This window comes from Lissotriton helveticus, chromosome 3_2, assembly GCF_964261635.1.
Source record: "Lissotriton helveticus chromosome 3_2, aLisHel1.1, whole genome shotgun sequence".
NCBI classification, from domain to species: domain Eukaryota; kingdom Metazoa; phylum Chordata; class Amphibia; order Caudata; family Salamandridae; genus Lissotriton; species Lissotriton helveticus.
Window position 1 is genome coordinate 369,476,773 of NC_136062.1, and position 13,510 is coordinate 369,490,282.

The following is a 13,510-nucleotide window of genomic DNA, read 5'->3' on the forward strand; positions in this document are numbered from 1 at the left end:
CTGCACTCACTACTCACTACTCTGCACTCACTACTCACTACTCTGCACTCACTACTCACTACTCTGCACTCACTACTCACTACTCTGCACTCACTACTCACTACTCACTACTCTGCACTCACTACTCACTACTCACTACTCTGCACTCACCACTCTGCACTCACTACTCTGCACTCACTACTCTGCACTCTGCACTCACTACTCTGCACTCTGCACTCACTACTCTGCACTCTGCACTCACTACTCTGCACTCACTACTCTGCACTCACTACTCACTACTCTGCACTCAATACTCTGCACTCACTAATCTGCACTCACTACTCTGCACTCACTACTCACTACTCTGCACTCACTACTCTGCACGCACTACTCTGCACCCACTACTCACTACTCTGCACTCACTACTCTGCACTCACTACTCTGCACTCACTACTCACTACTCTGCACTCACTACTCTGCACTCACTACTCTGCACTCACTACTCTGCACTCACTACTCACTAATCACTACTCTGCACTCACTACTCTGCACTCACTACTCACTACTCTGCACTCACTACACTGCACTCACTACTCACTGCTCTGCAATCACTACTATACACTCACTACTCTGCACTCACTACTCACTACTCTGCACTCACTACTCTGCACTCACTACTCTGCATTCACTACTCACTACTCTGCACTCACTACTCACTACTTTACACTCACTACTCTGCACTCACAACTCACTACTCTGTACTCACTACTCACTACTCACTACTCTGCACTCACTACTCAGTACTCTGCACTTAACACTCACTACTCTGCACTCACTACTCACTACTCGGCACTCACTACTCTGCACTCACTACTCACTACTCTGCACTCACTACTCTGCACTCACTACTCACTATGCTGCACTCACTACTCACTACTCTGCACTCACTACTCACTACTCTGCACTCACTACTCTGCACTCACTACTCACTACTCTGCACTCACTACTCACTACTCTGCACTCACTACTCTGCACTCACTACTCTGCACTCACTACTCTGCACTCAATTCTCTGCACTCACTACTCACTACTCTGCACTCACTACTCACTACTCACTACTCACTACTCACTACTCTGCACTCACTACTCACTACTCACTACTCTGCACTCACTACTCTGCACTCACTACTCTGCACTCACAACTCACTACTCTGTACTCACTACTTACTACTCTGCACTCACTACTCTGCACTCACTACTCAGCACTCACTACTCTGCACTCACTACTCACTACTCTGCACTCACTACTCTGCACTCACTACTCTGCACTCACTACTCTGCACTCACTACTCACTACTCTGCACTCACTACTCACTACTCTGCACTCACTACTCACTACTCACTACTCACTACTCTGCACTCACTACTCTGCACTCACTACTCTGCACTCACAACTCACTACTCTGTACTCACTACTCTGCACTCACTACTCACTACTCACTACTCTGCACTCACTACTCACTACTCTGCACTCACTACTCACTACTCTGCACTCACTACTCTGCACTCACTACTCACTACTCTGCACTCACTACTCACTACTCTGCACTCACTACTCTGCACTCACTACTCACTATTCTGCACTCACTACTCACTACTCTGCACTCACTACTCACTACTCTGCACTCACAACTCACTAATCTGCACTCACTACTCTGCATTCACTACTCACTACTCTGCACTCACTACTCACTACTCTGCACTCACTACTCTGCACTCACTACTCTGCACTCACTACTCTGCACTCAATTCTCTACACTCACTACTCACTACTCTGCACTCACTACTCACTACTCTGCACTCACTACTCACTACTCTGCACTCACTACTCTGCACTCACTACTCTGCACTCACAACTCACTACTCTGTACTCACTACTCACTACTCACTGCTCTGCACTCACTACTCACCACTCTGCACTCACTACTCTGCACTCACTACTCACTACTCTGCACTCACTACTCACTACTCTGCACTCACTACTCTGCACTCACTACTCACTATTCTGCACTCACTACTCACTACTCTGCACTCACTACTCACTACTCTGCACTCACTACTCACTAATCTGCACTCACTACTCTGCATTCACTACTCACTACTCTGCACTCACTACTCACTACTCTGCACTCACTACTCTGCACTCACTACTCTGCACTCAATTCTCTGCACTCACTACTCACTACTCTGCACTCACTACTCACTACTCTGCACTCACTACTCACTACTCTGCACTCACTACTCTGCACTCACTACTCTCCACTCACTACTCTGCACTCACAACTCACTACTCTGTACTCACTACTCACTACTCACTACTCTGCACCCACTACTCACTACTTTGCACTCACTACTCTGCACTCACTACTCTGCACTCACTACTCTGCACTCACAACTCACTACTCTGTATTCACTACTCACTACTCACTACTCAGCACTCACTACTCACTACTCTGCACTCAACACTCACTACGCTGCACTCAACACTCACTACTCTGCACTCACTACTCTGCACTCACTACTCACTACTCTGCACTCACTACTCACTACTCTGCACTCACTACTCTGCACTCACTACTCACTTTTCTGCACTCACTACTCACTACTCTGCACTCACTACTTACTACTCTGCACTCACTACTCACTACTCTGCACTCACTACTCTGCACTCACTACTCTGCACTCACTACTCTGCACTCACTACTCACTACTCTGCACTCACTACTCGCTACTCTGCACTCATTACTCACAACTCACTACTCTGCACTCACTACTCTGCACTCACTACTCTTCACTCACAACTCACTACTCTGTACTCACTACTCACTACTCTGCACTCACTACTCACTACTCTGCACTTAACACTCACTACTCACTACTCTGCACTCACTACTCTGTACTCACTACTCTGCACTCACTACTCACTACTCACTACTCTGCACTCACTACTCACTACTCTGCACTCACTACTCACTACTCTGCACTCACTACTCTGCACTCACTACTCACTACTCTGCACTCACTACTCACTACTCTGCACTCACTACTCTGCACTCACTACTCACTATTCTGCACTCACTACTCACTACTCTGCACTCACTACTCACTACTCTGCACTCACTACTCACTAATCTGCACTCACTACTCTGCATTCACTACTCACTACTCTGCACTCACTACTCACTACTCTGCACTCACTACTCTGCACTCACTACTCTGCACTCACTACTCTGCACTCAATTCTCTGCACTCACTACTCACTACTCTGCACTCACTACTCACTACTCTGCACTCACTACTCACTACTCTGCACTCACTACTCTGCACTCACTACTCTCCACTCACTACTCTGCGCTCACAACTCACTACTCTGTACTCACTACTCACTACTCTGCACTCACTACTCACTACTCTGCACTCACTACTCTGCACTCACTACTCTGCACTCACTACTCTGCACTCACAACTCACTACTCTGTATTCACTACTCACTACTCACTACTCTGCACTCACTACTCACTACTCTGCACTCAACTACTCTGCACTCACTACTCACTACTCTGCACTCACTACTCACTACTCTGCACTCATTACTCTGCACTCAGTACTCTGCACTCATTACTCACTACTCTGCACTCACTACTCACTACTCTGCACTCACTACTCACTACTCTGCACTCACTACTCACTACTCTGCACTCACTACTCACTACTCTGCACTCACTACTCACTACTCACTACTCTGCACTCACTACTCACTACTCACTACTCTGCACTCACCACTCTGCACTCACTACTCTGCACTCACTACTCTGCACTCTGCACTCACTACTCTGCACTCTGCACTCACTACTCTGCACTCTGCACTCACTACTCTGCACTCACTACTCTGCACTCACTACTCACTACTCTGCACTCAATACTCTGCACTCACTAATCTGCACTCACTACTCTGCACTCACTACTCACTACTCTGCACTCACTACTCTGCACGCACTACTCTGCACCCACTACTCACTACTCTGCACTCACTACTCTGCACTCACTACTCTGCACTCACTACTCACTACTCTGCACTCACTACTCTGCACTCACTACTCTGCACTCACTACTCTGCACTCACTACTCACTACTCACTACTCTGCACTCACTACTCTGCCCTCACTACTCACTACTCTGCACTCACTACACTGCACTCACTACTCACTGCTCTGCAATCACTACTATACACTCACTACTCTGCACTCACTACTCACTACTCTGCACTCACTACTCTGCACTCACTACTCTGCATTCACTACTCACTACTCTGCACTCACTACTCACTACTTTACACTCACTACTCTGCACTCACAACTCACTACTCTGTACTCACTACTCACTACTCACTACTCTGCACTCACTACTCAGTACTCTGCACTTAACACTCACTACTCTGCACTCACTACTCACTACTCGGCACTCACTACTCTGCACTCACTACTCACTACTCTGCACTCACTACTCTGCACTCACTACTCACTACTCTGCACTCACTACTCTGCACTCACTACTCACTATGCTGCACTCACTACTCACTACTCTGCACTCACTACTCACTACTCTGCACTCACTACTCTGCACTCACTACTCACTACTCTGCACTCACTACTCACTACTCTGCACTCACTACTCTGCACTCACTACTCTGCACTCACTACTCTGCACTCAATTCTCTGCACTCACTACTCACTACTCTGCACTCACTACTCACTACTCACTACTCACTACTCACTACTCTGCACTCACTACTCACTACTCACTACTCTGCACTCACTACTCTGCACTCACTACTCTGCACTCACAACTCACTACTCTGTACTCACTACTTACTACTCTGCACTCACTACTCTGCACTCACTACTCAGCACTCACTACTCTGCACTCACTACTCACTACTCTGCACTCACTACTCTGCACTCACTACTCTGCACTCACTACTCTGCACTCACTACTCACTACTCTGCACTCACTACTCACTACTCTGCACTCACTACTCACTACTCACTACTCACTACTCACTACTCACTACTCTGCACTCACTACTCTGCACTCACTACTCTGCACTCACAACTCACTACTCTGTACTCACTACTCACTACTCACTACTCTGCACTCACTACTCACTACTCTGCACTTAACACTCACTACTCTGCACTCACTACTCACTACTCTGCACTCACTACTCTGTACTCACTACTCTGCACTCACTACTCACTACTCACTGCTCTGCACTCACTACTCACCACTCTGCACTCACTACTCTGCACTCACTACTCACTACTCTGCACTCACTACTCACTACTCTGCACTCACTACTCTGCACTCACTACTCACTATTCTGCACTCACTACTCACTACTCTGCACTCACTACTCACTACTCTGCACTCACTACTCACTAATCTGCACTCACTACTCTGCATTCACTACTCACTACTCTGCACTCACTACTCACTACTCTGCACTCACTACTCTGCATTCACTACTCACTACTCTGCACTCACTACTCACTACTCTGCACTCACTACTCTGCACTCACTACTCTGCACTCACTACTCTGCACTCAATTCTCTGCACTCACTACTCACTACTCTGCACTCACTACTCACTACTCTGCACTCACTACTCTGCACTCACTACTCTGCACTCACTACTCTCCACTCACTACTCTGCACTCACAACTCACTACTCTGTACTCACTACTCTGCACTCACTACTCACTACTCTGCACTCACTACTCTGCACTCACTACTCTGCACTCACTACTCTGCACTCACAACTCACTACTCTGTATTCACTACTCACTACTCACTACTCTGCACTCACTACTCACTACTCTGCACTCAACACTCACTACGCTGCACTCAACACTCACTACTCTGCACTCACTACTCTGCACTCACTACTCACTACTCTGCACTCACTACTCACTACTCTGCACTCACTACTCTGCACTCACTACTCACTATTCTGCACTCACTACTCACTACTCTGCACTCACTACTCACTACTCTGCACTCACTACTCACTACTCTGCACTCACTACTCTGCACTCACTACTCACTACTCTGCACTCACTACTCTGCACTCACTACTCACTACTCTGCACTCACTACTCTGCACTCACTACTCAAAACTCACTACTCAAAACTCACTACTCTGAACTCACTACTCATTACTCTGCACTCACTACTCACTACTCTGCACTCACTACTCACTATTCTGCACTCACCACTCACTACTCTGCACTCACTACTCTGCAATCACTACTCTCCACTCACTACTCTGCACTCACTACTCACTACTCAGCACTCACTACTCTGCACTCACTACTCTGCACTCACTACTCACTACTCTGCAATCACTACTCTCCACTCACTACTCTGCACTCACTACTCACTACTCTGCTCTCACTACTCTGCACGCACCACTCTGCACTCACTACTCACTACTCCACACTCACTACTCTGCACTCACCACTCTGCACTCACTACTCACTACTCTGCACTCACTACTCACTACCCACTACTCTGCACTCACTACTCTGCACTCACAAATCACTACTCCGCACTCACTACTCACTACTCTGCACTCACTACTCACTACTCTCCACTCACTACTCACTACTCTGCACTCACTACTCTGCACTCACTACTCTGCACTCAATACTCATTACTCTGCACTCACTACTCACTACTCTGCACTCACTACTCTGAGCTCACTACTCACTACTCTGCACTCACTACTCTGCACTCACTACTCTGCACTCACTACTCAGCACTCACTACTCAGCACTCACTACTCTGCACTCACTATTCACTACTCTGCACTCACTACTCTGCACTCACCACTCTGCACTCACTACTCACTACTCTGCACTCACTACTCACTACGCACTACTCTGCACTCACTACTCTGCACTCACAACTCACTACTCTGCACTCACTACTCACTACTCTGCACTCACTACTCACTACTCTCCACTCACTACTCACTACTCTGCACTCACTACTCTGCACTCACTACTCTGCACTCAATACTCATTACTCTGCACTCACTACTCACTACTCTGCACTCACTACTCTGAGCTCACTACTCACTACTCTGCACTCACTACTCTGCACTCACTACTCTGCACTCACTACTCAGCACTCACTACTCTGCACTCACTACTCTGCACTCACTACTCTGCACTCACTACTCACTATTCTGCACTCACTACTCACTACTATGCACTCACTACTCACTACTCAATACTCTGCACTCACTACTCACTACTCACTACTCTGCACTCAACACTCACTACTCTGCACTCACTACTCACTACTCTGCACTCACTACTCACTACTCTGCACTCACTACTCACTACTCTGCGCTCACTATTCTGCATTCACTACTCACTACTCTGCACTCACTACTCACTACTCTGCACTCACTACTCACTACTCTGCACTCACTACTCAGCACTCACTACTCAGCACTCCCTACTCTGCACTCACTACTCACTACTCTGCACTCACTACTCTGCACTCACTACTCTGCACTCACTACTCACTACTCTGCACTCACTACTCACTACTCTGCACTCACTACTCACTACTCTGCACTCACTACTCTGCACTCACTACTCACTACTCTGCACTCACTACTCTGCACTCACTACTCACTACTCTGCACTCACTACTCTGCACTCACTACTCAAAACTCACTACTCAAAACTCACTACTCTGAACTCACTACTCATTACTCTGCACTCACTACTCACTACTCTGCACTCACTACTCACTATTCTGCACTCACCACTCACTACTCTGCACTCACTACTCACTACTCTGCACTCACTACTCACTACTCTGCACTCACTACTCACTACTCTGCACTCACTACTCTACACTCACTACTCTGCACTCACTACTCTGCACTCACTACTCTGCACTCACTACTCTGCACTCAACTACTCTGCACTCACTACTCACTACTCTGCACTCACTAATCACTACTCTGCACTCATTACTCTGCACTCAGTACTCTGCACTCATTACTCACTACTCTGCACTCACTACTCACTACTCTGCACTCACTACTCACTACTCTGCACTCACTACTCACTACTCTGCACTCACTACTCACTACTCTGCACTCACTACTCACTACTCACTACTCTGCACTCACTACTCACTACTCACTACTCTGCACTCACCACTCTGCACTCACTACTCTGCACTCACTACTCTGCACTCTGCACTCACTACTCTGCACTCTGCACTCACTACTCTGCACTCTGCACTCACTACTCTGCACTCACTACTCTGCACTCACTACTCACTACTCTGCACTCAATACTCTGCACTCACTAATCTGCACTCACTACTCTGCACTCACTACTCACTACTCTGCACTCACTACTCTGCACGCACTACTCTGCACCCACTACTCACTACTCTGCACTCACTACTCTGCACTCACTACTCTGCACTCACTACTCACTACTCTGCACTCACTACTCTGCACTCACTACTCTGCACTCACTACTCTGCACTCACTACTCACTAATCACTACTCTGCACTCACTACTCTGCACTCACTACTCACTACTCTGCACTCACTACACTGCACTCACTACTCACTGCTCTGCAATCACTACTATACACTCACTACTCTGCACTCACTACTCACTACTCTGCACTCACTACTCTGCACTCACTACTCTGCATTCACTACTCACTACTCTGCACTCACTACTCACTACTTTACACTCACTACTCTGCACTCACAACTCACTACTCTGTACTCACTACTCACTACTCACTACTCTGCACTCACTACTCAGTACTCTGCACTTAACACTCACTACTCTGCACTCACTACTCACTACTCGGCACTCACTACTCTGCACTCACTACTCACTACTCTGCACTCACTACTCTGCACTCACTACTCACTACTCTGCACTCACTACTCTGCACTCACTACTCACTATGCTGCACTCACTACTCACTACTCTGCACTCACTACTCACTACTCTGCACTCACTACTCTGCACTCACTACTCACTACTCTGCACTCACTACTCACTACTCTGCACTCACTACTCTGCACTCACTACTCTGCACTCACTACTCTGCACTCAATTCTCTGCACTCACTACTCACTACTCTGCACTCACTACTCACTACTCACTACTCACTACTCACTACTCTGCACTCACTACTCACTACTCACTACTCTGCACTCACTACTCTGCACTCACTACTCTGCACTCACAACTCACTACTCTGTACTCACTACTTACTACTCTGCACTCACTACTCTGCACTCACTACTCAGCACTCACTACTCTGCACTCACTACTCACTACTCTGCACTCACTACTCTGCACTCACTACTCTGCACTCACTACTCTGCACTCACTACTCACTACTCTGCACTCACTACTCACTACTCTGCACTCACTACTCACTACTCACTACTCACTACTCTGCACTCACTACTCTGCACTCACTACTCTGCACTCACAACTCACTACTCTGTACTCACTACTCTGCACTCACTACTCACTACTCACTACTCTGCACTCACTACTCACTACTCTGCACTCACTACTCACTACTCTGCACTCACTACTCTGCACTCACTACTCACTACTCTGCACTCACTACTCACTACTCTGCACTCACTACTCTGCACTCACTACTCACTATTCTGCACTCACTACTCACTACTCTGCACTCACTACTCACTACTCTGCACTCACAACTCACTAATCTGCACTCACTACTCTGCATTCACTACTCACTACTCTGCACTCACTACTCACTACTCTGCACTCACTACTCTGCACTCACTACTCTGCACTCACTACTCTGCACTCAATTCTCTACACTCACTACTCACTACTCTGCACTCACTACTCACTACTCTGCACTCACTACTCACTACTCTGCACTCACTACTCTGCACTCACTACTCTGCACTCACAACTCACTACTCTGTACTCACTACTCACTACTCACTGCTCTGCACTCACTACTCACCACTCTGCACTCACTACTCTGCACTCACTACTCACTACTCTGCACTCACTACTCACTACTCTGCACTCACTACTCTGCACTCACTACTCACTATTCTGCACTCACTACTCACTACTCTGCACTCACTACTCACTACTCTGCACTCACTACTCACTAATCTGCACTCACTACTCTGCATTCACTACTCACTACTCTGCACTCACTACTCACTACTCTGCACTCACTACTCTGCACTCACTACTCTGCACTCAATTCTCTGCACTCACTACTCACTACTCTGCACTCACTACTCACTACTCTGCACTCACTACTCACTACTCTGCACTCACTACTCTGCACTCACTACTCTCCACTCACTACTCTGCACTCACAACTCACTACTCTGTACTCACTACTCACTACTCACTACTCTGCACCCACTACTCACTACTTTGCACTCACTACTCTGCACTCACTACTCTGCACTCACTACTCTGCACTCACAACTCACTACTCTGTATTCACTACTCACTACTCACTACTCAGCACTCACTACTCACTACTCTGCACTCAACACTCACTACGCTGCACTCAACACTCACTACTCTGCACTCACTACTCTGCACTCACTACTCACTACTCTGCACTCACTACTCACTACTCTGCACTCACTACTCTGCACTCACTACTCACTTTTCTGCACTCACTACTCACTACTCTGCACTCACTACTTACTACTCTGCACTCACTACTCACTACTCTGCACTCACTACTCTGCACTCACTACTCTGCACTCACTACTCTGCACTCACTACTCACTACTCTGCACTCACTACTCGCTACTCTGCACTCATTACTCACAACTCACTACTCTGCACTCACTACTCTGCACTCACTACTCTTCACTCACAACTCACTACTCTGTACTCACTACTCACTACTCTGCACTCACTACTCACTACTCTGCACTTAACACTCACTACTCACTACTCTGCACTCACTACTCTGTACTCACTACTCTGCACTCACTACTCACTACTCACTACTCTGCACTCACTACTCACTACTCTGCACTCACTACTCACTACTCTGCACTCACTACTCTGCACTCACTACTCACTACTCTGCACTCACTACTCACTACTCTGCACTCACTACTCTGCACTCACTACTCACTATTCTGCACTCACTACTCACTACTCTGCACTCACTACTCACTACTCTGCACTCACTACTCACTAATCTGCACTCACTACTCTGCATTCACTACTCACTACTCTGCACTCACTACTCACTACTCTGCACTCACTACTCTGCACTCACTACTCTGCACTCACTACTCTGCACTCAATTCTCTGCACTCACTACTCACTACTCTGCACTCACTACTCACTACTCTGCACTCACTACTCACTACTCTGCACTCACTACTCTGCACTCACTACTCTCCACTCACTACTCTGCGCTCACAACTCACTACTCTGTACTCACTACTCACTACTCTGCACTCACTACTCACTACTCTGCACTCACTACTCTGCACTCACTACTCTGCACTCACTACTCTGCACTCACAACTCACTACTCTGTATTCACTACTCACTACTCACTACTCTGCACTCACTACTCACTACTCTGCACTCAACTACTCTGCACTCACTACTCACTACTCTGCACTCACTACTCACTACTCTGCACTCATTACTCTGCACTCAGTACTCTGCACTCATTACTCACTACTCTGCACTCACTACTCACTACTCTGCACTCACTACTCACTACTCTGCACTCACTACTCACTACTCTGCACTCACTACTCACTACTCTGCACTCACTACTCACTACTCACTACTCTGCACTCACTACTCACTACTCACTACTCTGCACTCACCACTCTGCACTCACTACTCTGCACTCACTACTCTGCACTCTGCACTCACTACTCTGCACTCTGCACTCACTACTCTGCACTCTGCACTCACTACTCTGCACTCACTACTCTGCACTCACTACTCACTACTCTGCACTCAATACTCTGCACTCACTAATCTGCACTCACTACTCTGCACTCACTACTCACTACTCTGCACTCACTACTCTGCACGCACTACTCTGCACCCACTACTCACTACTCTGCACTCACTACTCTGCACTCACTACTCTGCACTCACTACTCACTACTCTGCACTCACTACTCTGCACTCACTACTCTGCACTCACTACTCTGCACTCACTACTCACTACTCACTACTCTGCACTCACTACTCTGCCCTCACTACTCACTACTCTGCACTCACTACACTGCACTCACTACTCACTGCTCTGCAATCACTACTATACACTCACTACTCTGCACTCACTACTCACTACTCTGCACTCACTACTCTGCACTCACTACTCTGCATTCACTACTCACTACTCTGCACTCACTACTCACTACTTTACACTCACTACTCTGCACTCACAACTCACTACTCTGTACTCACTACTCACTACTCACTACTCTGCACTCACTACTCAGTACTCTGCACTTAACACTCACTACTCTGCACTCACTACTCACTACTCGGCACTCACTACTCTGCACTCACTACTCACTACTCTGCACTCACTACTCTGCACTCACTACTCACTACTCTGCACTCACTACTCTGCACTCACTACTCACTATGCTGCACTCACTACTCACTACTCTGCACTCACTACTCACTACTCTGCACTCACTACTCTGCACTCACTACTCACTACTCTGCACTCACTACTCACTACTCTGCACTCACTACTCTGCACTCACTACTCTGCACTCACTACTCTGCACTCAATTCTCTGCACTCACTACTCACTACTCTGCACTCACTACTCACTACTCACTACTCACTACTCACTACTCTGCACTCACTACTCACTACTCACTACTCTGCACTCACTACTCTGCACTCACTACTCTGCACTCACAACTCACTACTCTGTACTCACTACTTACTACTCTGCACTCACTACTCTGCACTCACTACTCAGCACTCACTACTCTGCACTCACTACTCACTACTCTGCACTCACTACTCTGCACTCACTACTCTGCACTCACTACTCTGCACTCACTACTCACTACTCTGCACTCACTACTCACTACTCTGCACTCACTACTCACTACTCACTACTCACTACTCACTACTCACTACTCTGCACTCACTACTCTGCACTCACTACTCTGCACTCACAACTCACTACTCTGTACTCACTACTCACTACTCACTACTCTGCACTCACTACTCACTACTCTGCACTTAACACTCACTACTCTGCACTCACTACTCACTACTCTGCACTCACTACTCTGTACTCACTACTCTGCACTCACTACTCACTACTCACTGCTCTGCACTCACTACTCACCACTCTGCACTCACTACTCTGC